Consider the following 22,237-nt stretch of genomic DNA (forward strand, 5'->3'; position numbering starts at 1 on the left):
CAGGAATTAAAAGGATTATAAAAGAATACTATGAAAAATTCTATGCCAACAAATTGGGTAACCTAGAAGAAATGTATAAATTCCTAAAATCACATAGCTCACAGAAAGAATGAATCATGAAAAAATAGGAAATTTGAACAGTATCTGGTCAGGAGTTAAATCAGTAACCAAAAACGTCACAACAAAGAAAAAGCCCTTGACAAGTTAAGTTCACTGAAGAATTCTACCAAACAGCTAAGAAAGAATTAACACCAATCCTCCTGAAACCCTTCCAAGAAATTGAAAAGGAGAAAATACTTTGTAACTCATTCTATGAGGCTTGCATTGTCCTATACCAAAGCCAGATAAAGGCACTACAAGAAAATTACAAAGCAATATCCCTGATGAATATTGATGCAAAAATCTTCATTAAAAATACTAGCAAAATGGGGTACCAGGTATCTCAGTCAGTTGGGCGTCTGCCTTCGGCTCAGGTCAAGATCCTGGGTTCCTGGGATCAAGCCCCTGCTCAGTGGGGTCCTGCTTCTCCCTCTCCTCCCTGCTCATGCTCTCCCTTACTATCTCTGTCTCTCTCTCTCAAATAAATTTTAAAAAATATTAAAAAAAAATACTAACAAACCAAATTCACCAGCACGTTAAGAGGATTATACACAATAACCAAATTGTTCCTGGAATGCAAGGATGGGTCAACATATGAAAATCAATGTAATACTCCAGATTAACAGAAAGAAGGACAGAAAGCACATGATCATCTCAATTGATGCAGAAAAAGCATTTGACAAAATTCAACACCTTTTCATGTTTAAGAAAATAATAATAAATGAAGAATAGAAAGAAACTACCTCAGTATAATAAAGGTCATTTATGAAAATCCTATAGCTAACATCATAATCATGATGAAAGATGGAAAGCTGGTCCTCTAAGCAAAGCAGGGATCTCTGCTCTTGCCACATCTATTGAACATAGTATTGAAAATCCTGGCTAAAACAATGAGGCAAGAGAAAAAATAAAAGGTATTCAAATTGGAAGAGAAGAAAATTATCTATGTTTAAAGATGACATGATCTTATATGTAGAAACCTTACACTCCACCAGAAAACAAACAAACCTGTTAGAACTAATAAATGAATTCAACAGCTCAGTTACAATAGCACAAAAGAATAAAATATTTATGAGTAAACCTGAGGCGAAAGACTTGTACACTGAAAATTACAAAGCATTTCTGAAAAAAATCTTTTTTAAATTAAAAAAAATTAAAGAAGACACAAAATGGAATGGACATAAATGGAAAGACATCCTATGTTCATGGATTGGAAGACTTAATATTGTTAAGATGTCCCTATCATCCAAAATGATTTACAGATTCAATGCAACCCCTCTCAAAATCCCATGGCATTTTTTTGCAGAAATGGAAAATTTTGTCTTAAAATTCATATGGAATCTCAAGGGACCCTGAATAGCCAAAACAACTTTGAAAAAAGAAGAAAAAATTTGGAGGATTCCCACTTCCTGATTTCCAAATGCAGTACAAAGGTATAGTAATCAAAATAGTGTGGTATTGGCATAAAGAGACAAATAGACCGCTAAAAAAGAATAGAAATCCCAGAAATATATCTTTACATATTCGTTAGATCCTCAACAAAAGTGCCAAGATCACTTCATGGGGAAAGGATAATCTCTTCAACAAATGATGTTGGAAAACTAGACATCCATATGCAGAAGGATGAACACTTATCTTACACCATTAAAACACTCCTTTTTTTGTTTGTTTTTTCTCAACTACTTTCACCCACAACACTTCTGGCCAGCCACCCAATGTATTGGTTTTTCCACACCAGCCAATTCTCCAGCTCTCAGTAGATGCTGATTGATTAGTGTCCTATAATTTACCATGGTTCTGACCCTAACTGCCTGTCATTAGCACAGACCCCACAAGATAAGGGCTCAGTCTCACAACTCATGCACCAGTTACAACTCCAGGTTGTCACCTGTGCTTCTAACTGGCTGTAAATTGACGTTTCCCATGATCCCCTTCTCAGGTTCAGTAGTTGGCTAGAGCGGCTCACAGAACTGAAGGAAACACCTGCTTACATTTACCAATTTATTATAAAGGATACAACTCAGGAACAGCCAATTGGAATAGAAGCATAAGACTAGTATGTGGGAAGGGTTGTGGAGCTCCCACGCCGTCTCCAGGCACACAACACTCCTAGTACCTCCATGTGTTCACCAACCCAGAAGCTCACCAAAGCCATTCAGTTAGAATTTTTAAGGAGGCTTTTTACACAGGCATGATTGATTAAATCATTTGGCCATTATTGATTAAGTTAATCTCTAGCCCCTTTCCCTTCCTTGGAGGTCAAGAGATAGGGGCTGACAGTTCTAATCCTCTAATCACACGGTTGTTTCCCCTGGCAAACAGTACCCTTCCCATCCTTAGAAGCTTTCCAAAAATCATCTCATTAACAGAAGCTCAGGTGTGGTTGAAAGGGGCTTCTTATAAAAAAAAAAAAACAAAAAAAACAAAAGCTGCATCATTCACCTTTATCACTTTTACCACTTAAGAAATGCCAAGGATTTTAGTAGCTTCCTGTCAGGAGAGATGAAACCAAATATATATTTATTATATATCACAATATTACATCACATACAAAAGTTAACTCAAAATAGATTAAAGACCTAAATGTAAGACATAAAACTATAAAATTTCTAGAAGACATAGGGAAAACTTCATGGCACTGGGTTTGGCAATGATTTCTACAACAACAAAAGCACAGGTAACCAAAGCAAAAATAGACAAATGAGACCACATCAGACTTCAAACTTTGTGCATCAAAGGATTCAGATTGGCAAAATGAAAATTTCTGAGTATTTGTTTCACCATAGTGTGAATATACTTAGCATTGCTGAACTGTATGCTTTAAAGTAAATAAGAGGGAAAGGCAACCTGGATGATATCTGCAAATGGTATATCTGATTAGGGGTTAATATTCAAAATATATAAAGAACATATGCACTTAATGTAACTCAACACACACACACAAACCCACAAATAATCCAATCAAAATGGGCAAAGGATCTGAATGCACATTTGTCCAAAGGAGACAAACAGATAGCCAATACACACATGAAAACATTCTCAACATCACTAATTATCAGGAAAATGCAAATAAATCAAAACCACAATGAGACTGAGTGTTATATGCAAGCAATGAATCATGGAACACTACATCAAAAACTAATGATGTATGTATGGTGACTAACATAACATGATAAAAAATTAAAAAAAAAACACAATGAGATATCACCATACACCTGTTAGAATGGCTAGAATAAAAAAGACAGGAAATAACAGGTATTGGTGATGATATGGAGAAAAGGAACCCTCATGCACTATTAATGGGAATGTAAATTGGTGGAGCCACTGTGGAAGGTCTAAAAAAATTTTTTTTAAGATTTTATTTATTTATCTGTCAGAGAGAGAGAGAGCACAAACAGAGAGAGCAGAGGCAGAGAGAGAAGCAGGCTCCCTGGTGAGCAAGGAGCCCAATGAGGGACTCAATACCAGGACCCTGGGATCATGACCTGAGCAGAAGGCAGACACTTAAATGACTGAGCCACCCGGGCGGTACCTAAACATTTTTTAAAATAGAATTACCATATGACCCAGTAATTCCACTACTGGGTATTTACCCAAAGAAAATTAAAACACTATTTCAAAAAGATGTATGCACCCTATGTTTATTGCAGCATTATTTACAATAGCCAAAATATGGAAGAAACCCAAGTGCCCATCAGTAGATGAACAGATATATACACATATCTTCTTTATCCATTTTTTGGACAAAAAAGGCAAACAAAAATATAGGGTCTTCAACACAGAGAAGAAACTGGTGGTTGCCGGAAGGGAGGTGAGTAGAGGAATGGGTGAAATAGATAAAAGGGATTAAGGGTACACCTATCTTGATGGACACAAAGAAATATAAAGAATTATTGAATCATTATATTGTACACCTGAAACTAATTTAGTATGTATATCAATTATACTTGAATAAAAAAGAATATTATGAACAACTTTATGCTTACATATTTGACAACTTAGATGAAATGGACCAACTCCTTGAAATACACAATCTACCCAAACTCACAAAATGAGAAATAAATATCTGAATAGGCCTACATCTATTAAAGAAGTTGAATTCATAATTAATAACCTTCAAAATAGAAAGCATGCAACTCAGATGGTTTCATGGGTGGAATTCTATTAATCATTTAAGTAAGAAGTGATATCAATACTCTATAATCTATTCCATAAGATCAAAGCAAAGAGAACACTTCCTAACTCATTCTATGAAGCCAGCATAACTCTAATACCAAAACTGGACAAAGACATTGTAAGGATCCAAAATTACAGATCAATGTCCCTCATGAACATATATGCAAAAATACTAAAAAAAAATTAGCGAGTCAAATTCAACAACATATAGAAAGAATTATCCACCATGACCAACTGGCATTTATTCCAGAATGCAATACTGGTTCAGTATTTGAAAATCAATTAATGTAATCTATCACATCAATAGGCTGAAGAAGAAAAAAAATGATCATATCAATAGATGCAGAAAAAGCATCTGACAAAATCCAATCCATTCAAGATAAAAATTCTCAGCAAACTAGCAATAAAGGGAACATCCTCAAACTCATAAAGAATATCTACAAAAATTCTACACAATTGACTCAATGGTGAGAAACTAAGATGGGGGGGAAACCCATGTCCCCTCTTTCTGCTCCCATTCAACATCATACCGGAAGTCCTCACTGATGCAATAAGATGCAAAAGAAAAATAGAATACAGATTGGAAAGGAAGAAATAAAATTGTCTTTGTTTACAGATGACATGATTATTTATGTAGGAAAACCTCAATTAATTAACAACACAACAAAACAAATTCCTAGAACAAACTAGTGATTGTAGGAAGCTTGCAGGGTATAAGCTTAATATATGAGTTCTGAGCAATTGCTTTCCTGTATACCAGAAATTAAGAAGATTCAGTTGAGATATAACTGACACATAACATTATATTCATTTCAGGTGTAATATAATAATTCACTATTTGTATATATTGCAAAATGATCACCATGGTAAGTCTAGTTAACATCCATTACTACACAGAGTTATAATTTTTTTCTTGTGATGAGAAATTTTAAGATCTACTCTAGTAGCAATTTTCAAATATACAATACAGTATTATTAACTATAGTCACCATGCTGTATGTTACACCCCCATGACTTATTTTATAAGAGGAAGTTTGTACCTTTTGACCACCTTCACCCATTTCACTCACCCCACACCACCCCCCTCTGACAACCCCCAATCTGTTCTCTGCATCTAATAGTTTGCTTTTAGGTTTTTGCTTTTGGTTTGCCTTGTCTTGGTTTATTTTTATTTTTGAAGATTTTATTTATTTATTTGACAGAGAGAGACACAGCCAGTGAGAGAGGGAACACAAGCAGGGGGAGTGGGAGAGGAAAAAGCAGGCTCCCAGCAAAGCGGGGAGCCCTATGCAGGGCTCGATCCCAGGACCCTGGGATCACGCCCTGGGCCAAAGACAGATGCTTAACGACTGAGGCCCCCCCCCCCGCGCCCCTGCTTTGTTTTAGATTCCACATACAAGTGAGATCATACCGTATTCATCTTTATCTGCCTGACTTATTTACAATAAATCACTCAAGATCCATCTATGTTGGCAGAGCCGGAAAAGTGGGGTAAGAGGGAGCAGTATGTCCACAGGAGTCCCCGAGGCAGCCTCTGTGCAGGAGCAGAAGGAAAGAGAAGATAAAGTGACTAGTCCAGAGAAAGCTGAAAAAGCAAAATTAAAGGCAAAATCTCCATCTGGGACAAAAGCCTAGAGGTTCAGATTTCTTAAGGAGACAATTGCAGAATGGGCAAAACTATTTTGATTCTGGCAATTACAACATGGCTAAAGAAAAAATGAACAAGCGACTTCCTACTGCAGCTCTGGATATGACAGGGGTCACTGGTGACCACATTCCCGCTCCACAGGACAGAAACTATCCCTTGTTGCTAAGAAGCTGGCTGGCTGATTGAAAGAGCTGAACAGGAAGCAAGGAAGCAAGGAAGAAAGGAAGGAAAAGAGAGAGAGAGAAAGAAAGGAAGGTAGAAAGGAACAGAGAAAAAGGAAGGAAAGAAAGAAAGAAAGAAAGAAAGAAAGAAAGAAAGAAAGAAAGAAAGAAAGATCTATCTATTGTGTTGCAAATGGCAAGCTTTCATTCTTTTTATGGTTGCATAATATTCCATTATATATGTGTGTGTGTATATGGTTTCCTTTTGCAGTCACTGACTATGATCTCAAGGCTTTCTGATCTTTGAGCAGCCCTACTTATTCTACTAGAAGCCAGGTTAACTTTTCTAGGTGAGAAAGCAGAGATCTGAACCAGATAATCTTGAAGTTTCTTTCAAATTCTATTATTCCCTAATTGTCTTCAAATAGTGTTGGCAACATTTCTTAGCTTCTACGGTTCCGTGCATTATCTCATTAAATCTCTGCAAAGTATCAGGTTTGTGCTTGAAACACCTTTCTGCCTGATTTCAGATAAATGGCTACTGAAATTATAACCCTTTTATGATATGATCGTTTAGTGTTCAATTTTTGTGTTATAAAACTACAGAATATCTTAAATATGTTTTCTGATACATCTAGGGCAGCAAATCCCTTCTGGATATTTTCCTCTGAAATTACATTGAAAGAAATAAACAGCTGTCAGGAGTATGAAGCCTAAACCATTAGATTGCTGAGTCAGTGTTCTGGAAGTTACACTATGTCCTAGAATTCAAGTCACATGCCCTGACATTCAAATCCTCATTTTCTTTTTTGAGGGTCAACATAAATTAGTAGTGGGAGGTCAAAAAGGGGCAGGAGAACTACTGGGAAATCCAAGTGCACGTACAAGTGGCGACCAACATTCTAATTGTGGAGGCAGGATGATGCTCAAAATGTGGTTACTACCTCATTTGTGATGGAAAGCCTGTTCTTTAGGAAACGGTTCTCTTTGTCCATTATAGGTACTGAATTATATATTTCTTTGCGGCTTGGTCTTGTTTTCTCCTGCAAGACCCTATAAAGCAGTTGAATGAGACACAGTATTCTACAAATATAAGACCAATGCATTTTATCCTTAAGCCATATTCCATTTGAACTTCTCACACTTTGAAGGAGAGTCAACAGGCTTATTGTCAGGCAGGTGCCCTCTTTGGCAAGATACTGGGCTTCAAATCCAGGTTTGTGGATTTTGTCTTTTTTTTTTTTTTGCCTGCCTGCCTGCCATTCAAATGGCCTACACCTGACATGCAGCTTAAACCATCTCCTAAAGTGAAGAGAGAAGAGAGGCCTACCATCTGTCTCTGCTGAGCCCTGGGGCTTTGTTCAGTCTGGCAGAAAAAAGCTCTCAGAGAGGAGATGTAAAGGAAAGCCCACCTCCTTCCGTGTGAAGGAGGGTGGTGGAAGAAGAGCAAGAGGGGTCTGGCCCAGCGGTCAGCCTGATCTAGGTGCTGAGCAGGCTTCATGATGTTCCAGCAGGAAGGGATGCAGAATGCATGGGCTCTGCAAGGAGCAGCCGAGTGGGGTCCCTTGAACCAACAAGAGGTGGTCCAGCCTGCTTACGAGCACTGAGCAGAGTGGTCAGCCAGAGAGTTTTCCAATCCTAGCGGGGCCCTGAGCTGAGATCCGCTGGGCTGGCCCTGAGTCAATCGCGGTGGGATGAGGCCAGGCTGCAGAGGGCCCAAAGGGGTTGCATGGAGGGCACTGTGGGCGGTTAGAGAGGCCTCAGCCAGTGAGATGGAGGAGAAGCAGGGCCTCGGGGACCATGCCCCACGAGAATGGCTCCTGAGCGTCCAGGTCCCACCATAAATCTACCAGCCCTCGGCCTCAGCTCAGAAGCCAGCAGGCAGGGGCGCCTGGGTGGTTCAGTCGTTAAGCGTCTGCCCTCGGCTCAGGGCGTGATCGCGGTGTTATGGGATCGAGCCCCACATCAGGCTCCTCCACTGGGAGCCTGCTTCTTCCTCTCCCACTCCCCTGCTGTGTTCCCTCTCTCTCTCTGTCAAATAAATAAATAAAATCTTAAAAAAAAAAAAAAAAAAAGAAGCCAGCAGGCAGCCCAGCAATCAGGCAGCCCATCAGGCATCACCAGGACTTAGAGGAAGACCATAGCGGATGAGAATACCTGGTCAGAAGGAAACTGGGAGGCTGAGCAGTACCCACAGGTTAGTTAAAAGTATTGTGTGCATCTAAGGTTTAAACTCGATGGGCCTTTCAGTTGGGTTCTGCTGGTTTGTTTGCTTTGTTCCTTTGTGAGAAATAGGAAGTGTTTAAAGAAGGCAAGAAATTATGTACAGAAAATGAGAAATGACATGTTCTCCGTACTTCCCAGCTGCGGCCTGTATCATTGTAGGTAGCTGACAGGTCGACAAGAAGGATGCACGCACGCACACACGCATGCACACGCCTGCTGTAGCCCAGGTATAGAACTTAACAGAAGCAAACCACAAAGCAGAACAAAGCAGACACTTCCCTGAAGTTCCTTCCAGGGCTCACAGCTGCCGGTGAGAGCGTTTCCTGCATAGACGTTCTGTCAAACTCTGGTCAAGTCTTGTGCAGTGGGGCTCGTGGTACCATTTCAGAAGAACTTCCACAGACCATTTTAAGAGAGCATTCACCAACATGGAGAGCTCCTCGTTCTTGCAGCAAAGTTGGCCTCAGGGCAGCCAGTTCTCACCCAGGGCCAGTGCCCAGGACCCTGGTGATCAGCCAGCTTTCCAGCATTCCAGGGAGCCTGTGTTAGGGAATTTTTTTTTTTTTAAGTAAGCTCCACACCCAGGATGGAGCCCAGTACGGGGCTTGAACTCACAGCCCTGAGATCAAGACCTGAGCTGAGAGCAAGAGTCGGACGCTTAACCAACTGAGCCACCCCGGCGCCCCATAAGAATTGTTGTTGTTGTAGTTTGGTAGCACTTGAAAGAGTGAACATTTTCGTGTGTACAAATGATTATGGGTGTTATGAGCACATTATGTTACTTACGTAACTGACTTTTTATCAGGTCGTTTACCCATCGTAGAGTTTTTAGAATGTACTGGTCAGTGACAGAGTATGTCCTCCAGGTCATTGCAGCGTGGTCAGGGGGGAACTTGGGGTCCTGGCCCAGAAACTGCTCCCCAGGGGTGCCAGACATGGTTCCCGTCTATCTAGCGATACCCAAGACCAAGTCAGGATGAAGAAAGCTTTCCCAGACAGAATCAGACTGACCCTGCCAAATCCTGTCAGAAGTTGCCCATCTCTTATGTTTATATGAAAGTTCAAAAAGCTATCCAATTTTTTCCTTATATTGTACTGAATATGTTTATTGTAATATCTATTATTTCATCCTTTGAAAAATCAGTCTCTGAAATAACAATTGTGAAGGCCTCTTTTCTACCACACTAAGTTGATTTGGGTTTTGCTTCTTTTCCAAAGTCATCTTTTTTTTTTTTAAGATTTTATTTATTTATTTGACACAGAGAGAGACAGCCAGCGAGAGAGGGAACACAGCAGGGGGAGTGGGAGAGGAAGAAGCAGGGTCCCGGTGGAAGAGCCTGATGTGGAGCTCGAACCCAGGACTCTGGGATCATGCCCTGAGCCGAAGGCAGAGGCTTAACGTCTGAGCCACCCCGGTGCCCCTCAAGTCATCTTTCTTGAACATGGCCCTAGGTCACTTCTAAAGAAATTTCCCTATTTTATTTCTCATATCTGTATCTTTTTTTTTTTTCCATAACAAAGTTTCCACAAGAATTTCTAATACACTCGTGGTAATGTTCAACAGTATCTGTTGGAATCAGAGGTCAGAATCCGTTTGACCTTAGAAAAGCTTTCTACGGCCAAGAAATCTAGGACAGTGGGACTCTCCTTTTGCAGAAGAATTTGATAGGGTATTAGATAGACCTGGAAGCCTTGGAGGCATTTGTGTTTGGAGTTAGGCACACTGGTCCGTGGCCCCATGTTTGGAGGAAGGTGAGCACCGTCAGCAGCAGAGTGTCATCAGCTCAAGGGGGAATCCTAGAAGTTCCCTTTTCTGATTTTTCATGCAGAATGTTGATGAAGTCCTTCCTGTTGGGTTCATTCTCTGGTATGAGAGAAGTCCTTCCTGTTGTACTTCCTGTTGGGTTCATTCTCCGTTGTGAAAATGGCCATGACTTTATCAAACTATGGTACTGCATGTGAAACACTAGACAGAAAGGCCTCACTTCCCACTGGAAAATCCCAAAGGCAGCCAAAATTCTAAAAAGATGAGCTAAAGCGCAGGGGTAGGCTGTACTATTCCAGGCTATGGATTTTAAAATATATTCAAAGAACTAATTGGCTGAGTTTTCAGGTATGGGTGCAGCATTTGTCTCCACTAGCGTTGGTCAGATATCTTAATGGGGGCTCTCTTGGCATTTTGGATGGGACAATTCTTTGTTCAGAACTCTCCTACACATTATCACACAATGAGAGTCCTGGGCCTCCAGGCACTAAATCATAGTAGCATTTCTATGTTATAGCCACCAATAACACCCTCTGTACATTTCTGAACACCCTATTGGAAGTCATCCTTCTTCCAACCGAGATATACTAGCTCTAGCCTAAGACGTAGGAATGAGCACTTTGTTAAAGTTAGAATTTCATGTATATAATCAATTCTTTAGACCAAAAGTCAGACTTTTTTCATGTTCTGTATGCTGTTTATTTTTTATTATGTTCAGTTAGTCAACATATAGTACATCATAAGTTTTTGATGTACTGCTCATCACAACACGTGCCCTCCTTAATACCCATCACCTGGTTACCCCCTACCCCTACCCACCTGCGTTCCATAACCCTCAGTTTGTTTCCCGGAGTCCAGAGTCTCTCATGGTTTGTCTCCCTCTCTGATTTCGTCCCATTCCGTTTTCCTTCCCTTCCCCTGTGGTCCTCTGCTCTATTCCTTATGTTCCACATATGAGTGAAACAATATGATAATTGCCTTTCTCTGCTTGACTTATTTCACTTAGCATAATCCCCTCCAGTTCCATCCATGTGAATGCAAATGGTGGGTATTCATTCTTTCTGCTTTCAATCCATTTATAGAAATACTAGATCCAACTGGAATGGATCTCCCCCTAGTTCGTCCTAAGATTTTTAGAGTCTTTCCATGAAGTGTGATCGTCAGACCAACAGCATGAACATGACCTGGAAGCTTGTTAAGAATGTACAATCTATGGAATCAGAGACTGTATTTTGACAGGATTCTCACTTAATCCGTATGTACTTTAAAGTTTGAGACACAGCGCTTTAGAGAATACTCTGGACAATCTTGTGACAGTTTCTTGTAGTTAGACTGTCCCCCCTAGTGGCACAACTGATTAGCATCCCAACCCCCAACCATATAAACCCTTCCTATTTGCACTTTCCCATTGTGGTAAATGTAGAAACTTCTCTACCAAAGAACCGTCATGTTCCTCCCCAACCTGGGTTCCAACCACATCAACTGAGCTGTCTGGTAATTATGAGAAAGCCAGAATATCAGGTGATCTTAATTATTCCTATTACAGTCTGTGATAGTCTAGTGCAAATCCAGGCCTGGAGTTATGCTAGATCGGCTTACATTTTAAGATATTTTAATGTTTTTTTATTATATTATGTTAGTCACCATACAGTACATCCCTGGTTTCTTTTTTTTTTTTTTTAAGATTTTTATTTATTTATTTGACAGAGATAGAGACAGCCAACAAGAGAGGGAACACAAGCAGGAGGAGTGGGAGAGGAAGAAGCAGGCTCATAGCAGAGGAGCCTGATGTGGGGCTCGATCCCATAATGCCGGGATCACGCCCTGAGCCGAAGGCAGACGCTTAACCACTGTGCCACCCAGGCGCCCCACATCCCTGGTTTCTGATGTAAAGTTCGATGATTCATTAGTTGCGTATAACACCCAGTGCACCATGCAATGTGTGCCTTCCTTACTACCCATCACCAGTCTATCCCATTCCCCCACCCCCCTCCCTCTGAAGTCCTCAGTTTGTTTCTCAGAGTCCATAGTCTCCCATGTTTCACTCCCCCTTCTGATTACCCCTCTTCTTTATCCCTTTCTTCCCCTACCGATCTTCCTAGTTCTTATGTTCCATAGATGAGAGAAATCATATGATAGTTGTCTTTCTCTGCTTGACTTATTTCACTTAGCATTATCTCCTCCAGTGCCGTCCATGTTGCAGCAAATGTTGAGAACTCGTTCTTTCTGATAGCTGAGGAATATTCCATTATATATTCCATATATGGGCCACAACTTCTTAATCCAGTCATCATTGCACTACTGGGTATTTACCCCAAAGATACATTTTAAGATAAAAGCTGGAATTATTTGCTCAGGATATACACTGCCTGGCATTGTCTATCTTTCCCATTTGATGCTGCTGTTATTTTATTTTTAACCTGATCTTTTTTCTCATCTAAAGAAAATCCCACTATCAGATTCACCCACTCCTATTTTCTGTCATCTGCAACAACGAAAATCCAAAAGGCCCCAGGACCACAAACATCCAAAGGAACAAATGAATGGGGTATTGTGCTTCTGTGTGACCAGCAGGGACTCACATAAAGGACCACTTGTGCCAGTCTCGTTTACAATCAGCTGACTCTCTGGACACTCTGAGCATCAGTAGCCCTTGAACTTGCCTGCTCCTGTCTGCAACTGGTTCAACAGTGAACTCAGACCAATTAAATTTCCAAAGATACCCTGAGAACGAATCCACCTGGGCCCAAGTGCACGTCACTCCTTCGCTGCTTCTGCCAGCTGGACTCACACTTGCCCAGAAGTTAGCAAACATCCTGCAAGCTGTCAACAAAGAAAAGGACGGGCAATCCTAGCAAATTCGATGTGGGATTATCCTTTTTCCTTTCTGCCTAAAATCTGCTAGATTTTAGGGTCCTACCCAAGTAGGTTTTTAGGCATATTTAGATGTATCGTGGATTTTATTTTGAAGGGACATTTTACAATTTATGGTAAAATACAGAAAACAAAACTTACTATTTTAATTATTTTAAATAGTATTGAATTCAGAGGCATTCAGCACAATCACATTGTCATACAAGCATCACCACTGTTTTCAGAATCAATTTTTAGAAAGATTTCTGTAATTCTGACAATCTTCTATACTGTATTGTGTATTTAGGAAAATTATGTTTCTCACTTTTCTGTGTTCAACTAGGACACATTTGGTTTATTCAATTTTAAAGATTTTCTCACATCATTTATGCACTAATGATGAAAGGTAAATGGAGAGAAATATCTGGAACTATCTTCAAACTGTATACACAGGACTATTTTTGATTCTCTAATAGTCCCCATTATATCTTTTTATTACTTATAAACGTTGTTTTTCCCCTATATATAGCCTTTTTATTAAGCCTAAACAAATCTAAGCAAGGACAATACAAATAGAAGAGGAAAGTCATTAATTATATATGTGTTAGTCTTCATAAATTCAAAACAACTGTGCCACTTTAATGCTTTAAAAACCATTATACAACCACGAATATTTTTAAAGTCCTTTACTGTGTGGTGAGATAAATACTTTGTTCCTTTCATATATCCTCAAATATATTTCTATTTATAAAACAAACAGATGCACACATTTGAAAGCATTCTGATTTTATTAGGGGGCTGGTGCTCAGAGACCAAAAAACTCCCCAAAATATTGGCACTAAAAAAACTGTTGTCAGGAAAATTTGGGGTTGTTGTCTTAATAAAATAAGACATGACTAAGGCATATCAGACATGACCCCTTGTTGTGGGTCGACAAGACTGTGATTAAGTTCTTGTTCTACTTGTTGGTTTTAGCTTTTCATTATTCTTATCTTTTTATAGCCACCTGCCCTGACTAGTAAAAGCTTCATCCTAATTTTGGGTCTGAGGCACCTCCTTACATAAGCACCGTCCACACAGAGAAATGATTCTTCAGCCAGTCATACATGCTCCCTATTTTTCATTTTGGCACATAAAGCACCAAACCAACTTTGCTGTATCTGGGCAGTTTTTTTCATCAGTTGTTCACAGCAAACTTTGCCTTCAGCTTTTCTTAGAATTTGTATTACTGCTCAGCCACTTGCACCATCTACTGAATCCCAGCCATAGAAGGTGCCACATTTAGATAATTATTTTGGTAAACAGCAAATAAGTTATGAAAAAGTTGTGACAAGACAAATTTCAAGCACTAGTTTCCCTAAGATCAAACTGAATAGTAAAGCCAGGCAAACGTTTAATCCACTTTCAGTAAACAGCTCGTTTCCTTGCATTGTCAGATATTTTAAATTTTTCTATAATCTCTTATGTGCTCCTCTTAAATGTATCATACTGGGCAAAATTCGTTCTATGAGTTATATGTTATACAGATAAACACATGTCTGTGGAAATCGCGATTTGGGATAGACAAGTAAAGAAGTTGGTGGATGTTAAGTGGAGTCAAGAAGACTATCTTAAAATGTCTAAATCTAAAATCTTAAAATATCTAAATCTGAATATGATCAGCCATACTTGGAAGGGGGTGGGTTTCCTGGGAGTGGCTCCAGGGAGCAGATATCTGACCATGGGAAGAGTCCTGAAAGGCAGCTTTGCCTTCACAAATGGAAGACTTCTCTAGAATTTAGAGCCTTTCAACAAGGGAACAGGTTGCCTTCTGAGGTGGTTTGTCTCTCGAAATGTTCAGACAAGTATATATAGGAATATTGTAAAAGCAGTCCCTGTCAGCTACTTAACGCCTTAACTCCCTTCTGACCTCACCTGGCTTAATAAACTAGGCTGCTAAGGGTAACTTGAACACAGGTTTATTGTTGGGTTATGAAATACAGTGGCCTCAGAAAGTATTTGGATTCGTGATCGTTTTGCTCCTATCTGTGAGGTAGGTTGTTTCCAAAGATGGTCACACCAATCCATTCCATCCTGTATGCCCTTCTGCAAGGCAACTTTGCCAACAAAGAGATGAAGTCTCTTTCCTCTTTCCTTGAATCTGGACTGGCCCCGTGAGTTTCTCTGACCAATAGAATGCAGTGCAAACGACCCTGTGATGTCTTGGTCTTACAAGACCTTGCAGTTTCTGTTTCTGCCCTCTCGAGAGCCAACTGTTACATAGATAAGTTCAGGGTACCCTATTGGAGAGGACACTTGGAAAGAGATGAGCCTAGATGGTAAGAGGTCGAACAGAGGAGAGCCGAAATGCCCAAGCTGCCAGCCAGCACCACTGGTAGACAGCATGGATTTTCCAAAATTATCTGCCCCAGCTGACCCTCCTGAAGCTAAGATGAGTTGTTCTCACCAACCCTTGCCCAAATTCCTGACTCACAGAACTGTAAGCAATAAAATGGACACTGATTTAAGTTACTAAATGCTAGGCTGGTTTATTACCCAGCAGTAACAACAGATATCCAAAACAGAATTGGTATCTGGAAGTGGGTTGCTGCTATAACAAAAACCTAAAGCCCCTGTCATTGGTTTTGATACTGGGTGGCAAGAGAAAGTTCAGGGAGGAAACTGTTAGGTCAGCCTGGAATGACAGTGAGAAAACACCATTGGAGGTTCAAAAAAAAAAGAGCGAGCTATGTTATAGAGTGTAGAATTTTTTGGCCACACGATCGCCTGTGGGATCATGGAAGCTAGGAGATGCAGCTAATGAACTCACTGATGTGAGCAAAGGAGGGTGTCCCCTGTCCGGCTGATGTACAATTGCCTCGCTCCAGAACTGTTTGGTTTCATCCCTCTTTCTCACCTCCTAGGCCTCCAGTCAATGGCTCTGAATTTGCTGATGTGGATAAGGAGATTTCGAGGTAAAATATTGAAAGTACAACTGGCTTCTCTGAGCCGCATTGATAAAATACAGGAAGAGAGACATAAACTAAAGAGGAAACTGTTTAGCTTTTAGGCAGGATAAAGAAAAGATATAGAAAACCCAGGACAGACTCTAGGGCCAGCAAAACATTATCGAAGTGAGAAATGGCCTCCGAGTAAAGGTTAAATCAAGGGTTTGGCTAAAAATCCCTGGTTAAAGCCTCTATAAGACTCAAGGCAGCATCTAATAGACCCTCCCATCTAGACACTTTCTAAGAATATTAAGGGCGTATTTCCCCACAACAGCCTTGCCTGTGACCCAAAGAGAAGCCCGTTTTAGAAAAAATTACGGATATAATTTTTTTGTTGTTGTTTGTTTGTTTTTGCTATGGTTTAATACCCAATAACATTCATAGGGAACCCAGAACATTTTTAAGATAAATACTTACTGAAGTACCATAAGCTTTAACTAAAAGGTACAATTCAAAATGAGACAAATATCAAAATGAGACAATTCAAAATGAATAGAGCTCTCTAGGCCCCCATTTTTTTATGGGCAGGAAGCAGGTTGAGAGAACATCTTCTAATGAAAAGAAAAAATGAAAGGGTAGAGCCAAGATCACAGAGGATAAATTCCAGAGCTTTAAACAAATAATGACCGGGGAACCAACATTTGTTGCCCCCTGTAGATATGTGCCTGGCTGGACTTCAGAACTGCAAAGGACAAGTGACCACTATATGCCTCCTGTTCTTTTCCTTAGTTTGTATCACTCAGATGACAGGCGATCCTCATAAAATTGCCTGAGCCCCTTGCTGAGGGCGACACATTCTTCTCAATGTCTTTGAGGAGCACAAAGCCAGCCAATTCCCATTTGTGCTTATCATCTTTTGCAGCTGAATTGGTTCAGAAGAGGAATCCTCTCACTATCCCACACATGCTGTCCCTGTTACACCTTGCATCACATAAAACAGATTTCCTTTCCTCAAAAGCATTGTTCACACAAGGCATGTGTATATAAAGCAGACTATAACAAAGATCTGAATTAACAGTTAGAGTGGAGGCATCTCGAATCTCCAGTCTTCCTCCTTAAAAAGTTCCTTGAACATATTTACCAGCTCTGGCTCTAGCCTTCTGCCAAACTACTTAGCCCTCTCTTCCCCTCTTTCTTCTTCTTTGTCCTCCACCCCCAAATCTCTGGCACTTCCTCTGGAGAATTCAGCTCTGGGACTCCATTTGAATATCCAAGGGCTCTGCTAAAGTGAAATTTCTTGAACCCTTCTGTCTCTTCCACTAGTGTATGTTAGAAGAAAAAAGCCATAGAGAGATTTCTTTCTTCGCTGATATGAATTATGCTGCCTTCCTCACAAAGCAGAGGTAGTTATGGTTAATTTGGGCTCCATATTTTCCCTTTCCCATTACTTTTAGATAGCACTAAGTAAAAACAATGGTTTAGATAAGAGTTTACATAATTCTATTTAAGGTTAAAGTAGAAATCACTAAGAACGATAAGATGCTGAGAATAAGAAGTTTCATTCCACATGAAATTTAGTACTATTTTAAGCTTTTTAAGATTATGATTATAAAGAAAATAATATAATCTCAAATCGAGATAAATATCTGCTGTGAAGGACAAAAATAGGGTGGGATGAAGAGGCTGAGATTCTCCAAGGTTGCCACCCACAGGCATCAGATAATTGCTTCACTCCGGCCATTGATTTCAGTAGCTCAGAAGCTAAATAAATACCAAAGTGAAACTTTTTTTAAACCATTGGTTGGCATGCTTATTTTAATTGTACAATTTTAATTACAATATTTAAAGCTAGTTACAGCTGTATAATTTAGTGATATTTATTATTTTGACATATTTGTATATATGTATACAAAATGCATTGTGTCATATAGGGAAAGCTGTTGAAATATTGCCAAATTGGTTCTTAGTATTAAAAAACTAAGCACAAACTATAAAGGGGGAGGGTTAATGGATTGAACTACATGAAAATATAAAACTTCTACTCATCAAAATGCACAATTAAGAGCTTTGGAAACATGGCGGAGCAAGAGCAAAGAAAGATCCCTTTGGTTCCAGAAAATCTCCTGAAAAAGAGGAAGGCCCTTAAAGCCACTCAAGCAAAGCAGGTACTTTAGGACAAGAAGGAACAGAAGAAAATAAAAGAGCTCAAGTTTAAGCGACTGGAATAGTTTCCACATGATTCCTGGCGGCAACAACGTGACAGGGTGTGCCTCAGACGTCTAGAAGTGAAACCTCATGGCTGAGAAGTGCCAGAAAAACATTCCTTGGCCTTTGTTGTTCACATTCAAAGCATTAATGGGTGCAGAGGACCAGGCTTTGCCTGAAGATTTTCAGTGGTGTCTTTGTCAGAGTGATCCCCAGACCATAAAAACGCTGCGTATATAAAAATGAACCTTATGTGACCTGGGGATTTCCAAATCTGAAGTCTATCCAGGAACTCATCTGGAAATGTGGACAAGCCAAGGTCAAGAATAAAACCATGCTGGGGTGCCTGGGTGGCTCAGTGGGTTAAGCTTCTGACTCTTGATCTCAGCTCAGGTCTTGATCTCAGGGTCCTGAGTTCAAGCCCTCTATTGGGCTCCACGCTGAGCATGGAACCTACTAAAAAAATAAATGAAGAAAGAAAGAAAGAAAGAAAGAAAGAAAGAAAGAAAGAAAGAAAGAAAGAAAGAAAGAAAGAAAGAAAGGAGAAAGCCATCCCTTTATCAGACCACACAGTGATTGAGGAGAACCTAGGAAAGTATGGCACTATTTGCTTGGAAGAACTCATTCATGCAATTGCCTTTCCAGGGAAGAATTTCCAGGCAATCTCTGAGTTCTTACATCCTTTCCATCTCTCAGGAGCCCCTCCTGATGCCAAGAATAGAGCGGGCTTCCTCAAAGAGGTGGGCTTACCTGGCTATTGAGGTGAATCCATCAATCAGCTCATTTGGCAGCTGAATTAAATCTAGAATATCTGAAAGCACAGCACATTGGAGGCATGTGTTTTATCTTTTGGAATTGTTATCAGTCCCTTCCAAGAAGATTATTTTCTACTCTGTTTTCAGAAACGAGAGGGAGGGGCCAAGGAAAAGATGAAGATGTTCCTGGCAGGCCCTTCTCATCACAGCCCAGTTCCAAGGACAAGTTAGAGTCGTTTTTCTATGTTGGCTGCCAATGCCAACTCTGAAGTTAGCAAAGGACTCATGTCATGGAAGAGGGAGTCCTGCTATGTCACATCTTCTATCCGGGGGTTTAATGTTGGTGAACAAATACCCAAGCATGAATATAAGACAGCAGTGGACCAAGCTCAGGGACATATTGAACCTGGGGGTTCCTGGGGCCCTATTTTGGAAGGAACTTGAAATATAATTACAAAGAAGAGTACAAAACAGTGGAGGGAAAAACTCAAACTTAAAAAAAAAAAAAAGAAAAATCAGTGTAAAATAGGAGAAGGCCTTCACAAAACATATAAACCTCAAGGGATTAATTCAGAATATATGTGTATCAATAAGAAAAAGCTAACAGAATAGAAAAATTATAAGAGACAAATGGGCAATTCACAAAAGAGAAAAGAGGAAAGGCTCAATTCTGGCAATAGGAAAATGCAAGTTAAAACCACAAGTGCTTACAGAAGCCAGATAAGTAATGTTAGGGCATAAAACAAGCCAACTGATTCCTTTTTTTTTTTTTAAGATTTTATTTATTTATTTGAGAAAGAGAGAGAGAGAGCACAAACAGGGCGAAGGGGCAGAGGGAGAGGGAGAAGCAGACTCCCAGCCGAGCAGGGAGACCCATGTGGGACTCAGTCTCAGGACCCTGGAATCATGACCGGGGCCAAGGACAGATGCTTAACAAACTGAGCTACGTAGGCGCTCCATAAGTGCTTCAAAATAAGTGATGCTAACTGGAAAACTGCAGCTAACAAAGAACAACTTCTCCCCAGCTCCGGTAGTTGACACGAGGGAGTGATTTCTATTTGTTCAAAAGATGCCAGATTTTTATATGAAATTTCAAAATTTTTAAAATACTGTACAGACCAAACAAAGATGTTTGTCATGCAATACAGCCCGCAGGGCATGAATTTGCAAACTTTAATCTAAACCCATATCAGAAGAAAATATGTTCTCTCTATTAGCAAGGCTCTAAACTTATTCCTAAAGACCGTGGGCCCCCAATGATCATGTTGCAAGGCTTTTGGTAATTTCCCTTTCTTACAAAGTGTGGGCACCACAAGATCACTCGGATGACTATTTGGTATCCAACAACAAGCATCCCTCGTTAATTCTTTTAGTATTTCTTCATTGGGTAATTTGTCTCATTAACAGTTCATCTCAACTATGCTATTTTTTACATTGATCATTTTTACATGTTTTTCTTATCAGCATTGTGTTGTAATACAACCCTAATTCTCAGAGTAGATCAATGGCTCAGAGCTGTTCATGAAAGCCTAAAAGCAGTGTTCAAAGAGAAAAAAATATGTACCTTAAGAAATGTAAGAATGGATGAAGAGATGTGGTAGTTATATACAGTGGAATATTACTCAGCCATAAAAAGCATGACATTTTTTTTATTTGCAACCATGTGAGTGGAGCTAGAGAATATTATGCTAAGTGAAGTAAGTCAGTCAGAGAAACACAAATACCATATGATTTCGCTTATATGTGAAATTTAAGAAATAAAACAAATGAGCATGGGGGGAAAAAAGAGAGAGAGAGGCAAACAAAGAAACGGACTGTTACTTAACGGTAGAGAATAAACTGATGGTTATTCAGGGGAGGTCGGGGGCGGGGGGGTTAAATGGGAGATGGGGATTAAGGAGGGCATGTGTTGTGATGAGCACCAGGTGTTGTACGAAAGTGTGGAATCACTAAATTGTACACCTGAAACCAATATACTCTATGTGAGCTAACTGGAATTTAAATAAAAACTTTTTTAAAATGTAAGGTTAAATTGTGAATAGGGATCCAGTATAAATTTAAAATGTGAATCAGTGTATGCTCAGACTATATCTTCCAGTGCAGAGAATCCAAATAAGTGCTATAAATAAAGAAAGAAAGAATAGTACAAAGATGAATTTCTGAAAATTGGGATTTTTTTTGGTCTATTCCCCCAATAATCCCCATTTATAAAAAATTGACAAATAATGACATGATCTATCAATGTTAGTTTTTTTTTAAGATTTTATTTATTTATTTGACAGAGAGAGAGACAGCCAGCGAGAGAGGGAACACAAGCAGGGGGAGTAGGAGAGGAAGAAGCAGGCTTCCAGCGGAGGAGCCTGATGTGGGGCTCGATCCCAGGGCTCTGGGATCACACCCTGAGCCAAAGGCGGACACTTAACGACTGAGCCACCCAGGCACCCCCCGTCAATGTTTTTATCTAATTTTCAAGGCAAGCATAGTGAGCTACTATCTGGGAAAACAATGGAATTTTACAAAACCAATAATGCTGTTCAGCACAAATTTGATGAATTGTGTCTCTAAAGAAAAATCATACTAATGATCACCTGCAGTCTTTAAAACCAGGTATAGGTCATGTATTTCCAAGAGGCATAAAAATAGCCTTGGGGCACCTGGGTGGCTCAGTCACCGACTGAGTGTCCAACTCTTGATTGCAGCTCAGGTCATGATCTCAGGGTCGTAGGATCGAGCCCCGCATCAGGCTCTCAGCACAGAGTCTGTGTTTGTCCCTCTCCTTCTGCTCTTCCCCTGCTCATGCTCACTCTCTCATTCTCTCTCTCAAATAAATAAATAAATAAATGATTTTTAAAAATAGCCTCAAAGTTAAAGGCAAGTATTATGTTCAGAGAGAACACAAAACAAATATGTGAAATCCATTACCAGATGCCTTTGCTGTTGGACATTATGTAATATCAATATTGTATGCTATGGGAGAGCAATTATTATTGTGTGTGGTTATTGTATATATGAAAGAACCATGGTGACTGAGGTCAAAAGCCTAGGAGAGCCAAACCTACATAGGCCAAAGCTATTCAGTCCCTAATTGGATTGAAGTAATCAGCCTTTCAGCTCTGCTTCATGGAGGAAATGATGAACTACCTCCGGAGAAAAATAAATATCAACTTCCTCGGTCACTATGATTCATTTATATACAATATCCAGCATGTATTAAAAATTGAACTTTGCATCGGAAACCGGGGATATACCGTATGGTGACTAACATAATATAATAAAAAAACATTTAAAAATATCTGAGGCATAAAGAAAACGCAGAAAACATGACTGAGAAATCAAGAGAAAAAAAGGTAATAAAGAAGACTCACAAGTACTCCAGCTACTCAAGTTAGTACAAAGGGATTTTAACTACCATGAACATGTTA

General features: G+C 39.8%; 1 pseudogene; it reads left to right on the forward strand.

Annotated features, from left to right (window-relative positions):
* The first annotated feature begins 17,930 nt into the window (after positions 1-17,930).
* On the forward strand, positions 17,931-18,860 carry LOC123790828 (large ribosomal subunit protein uL30-like; annotated as a pseudogene).
* The last annotated feature ends 3,377 nt before the right edge of the window (positions 18,861-22,237 follow it).

The sequence above is a fragment of the Ursus americanus genome, chromosome 28 (assembly GCF_024610735.1).
Source record: "Ursus americanus isolate L20-20 chromosome 28, mUrsAme1.1.p, whole genome shotgun sequence".
NCBI lineage: Eukaryota > Metazoa > Chordata > Mammalia > Carnivora > Ursidae > Ursus > Ursus americanus.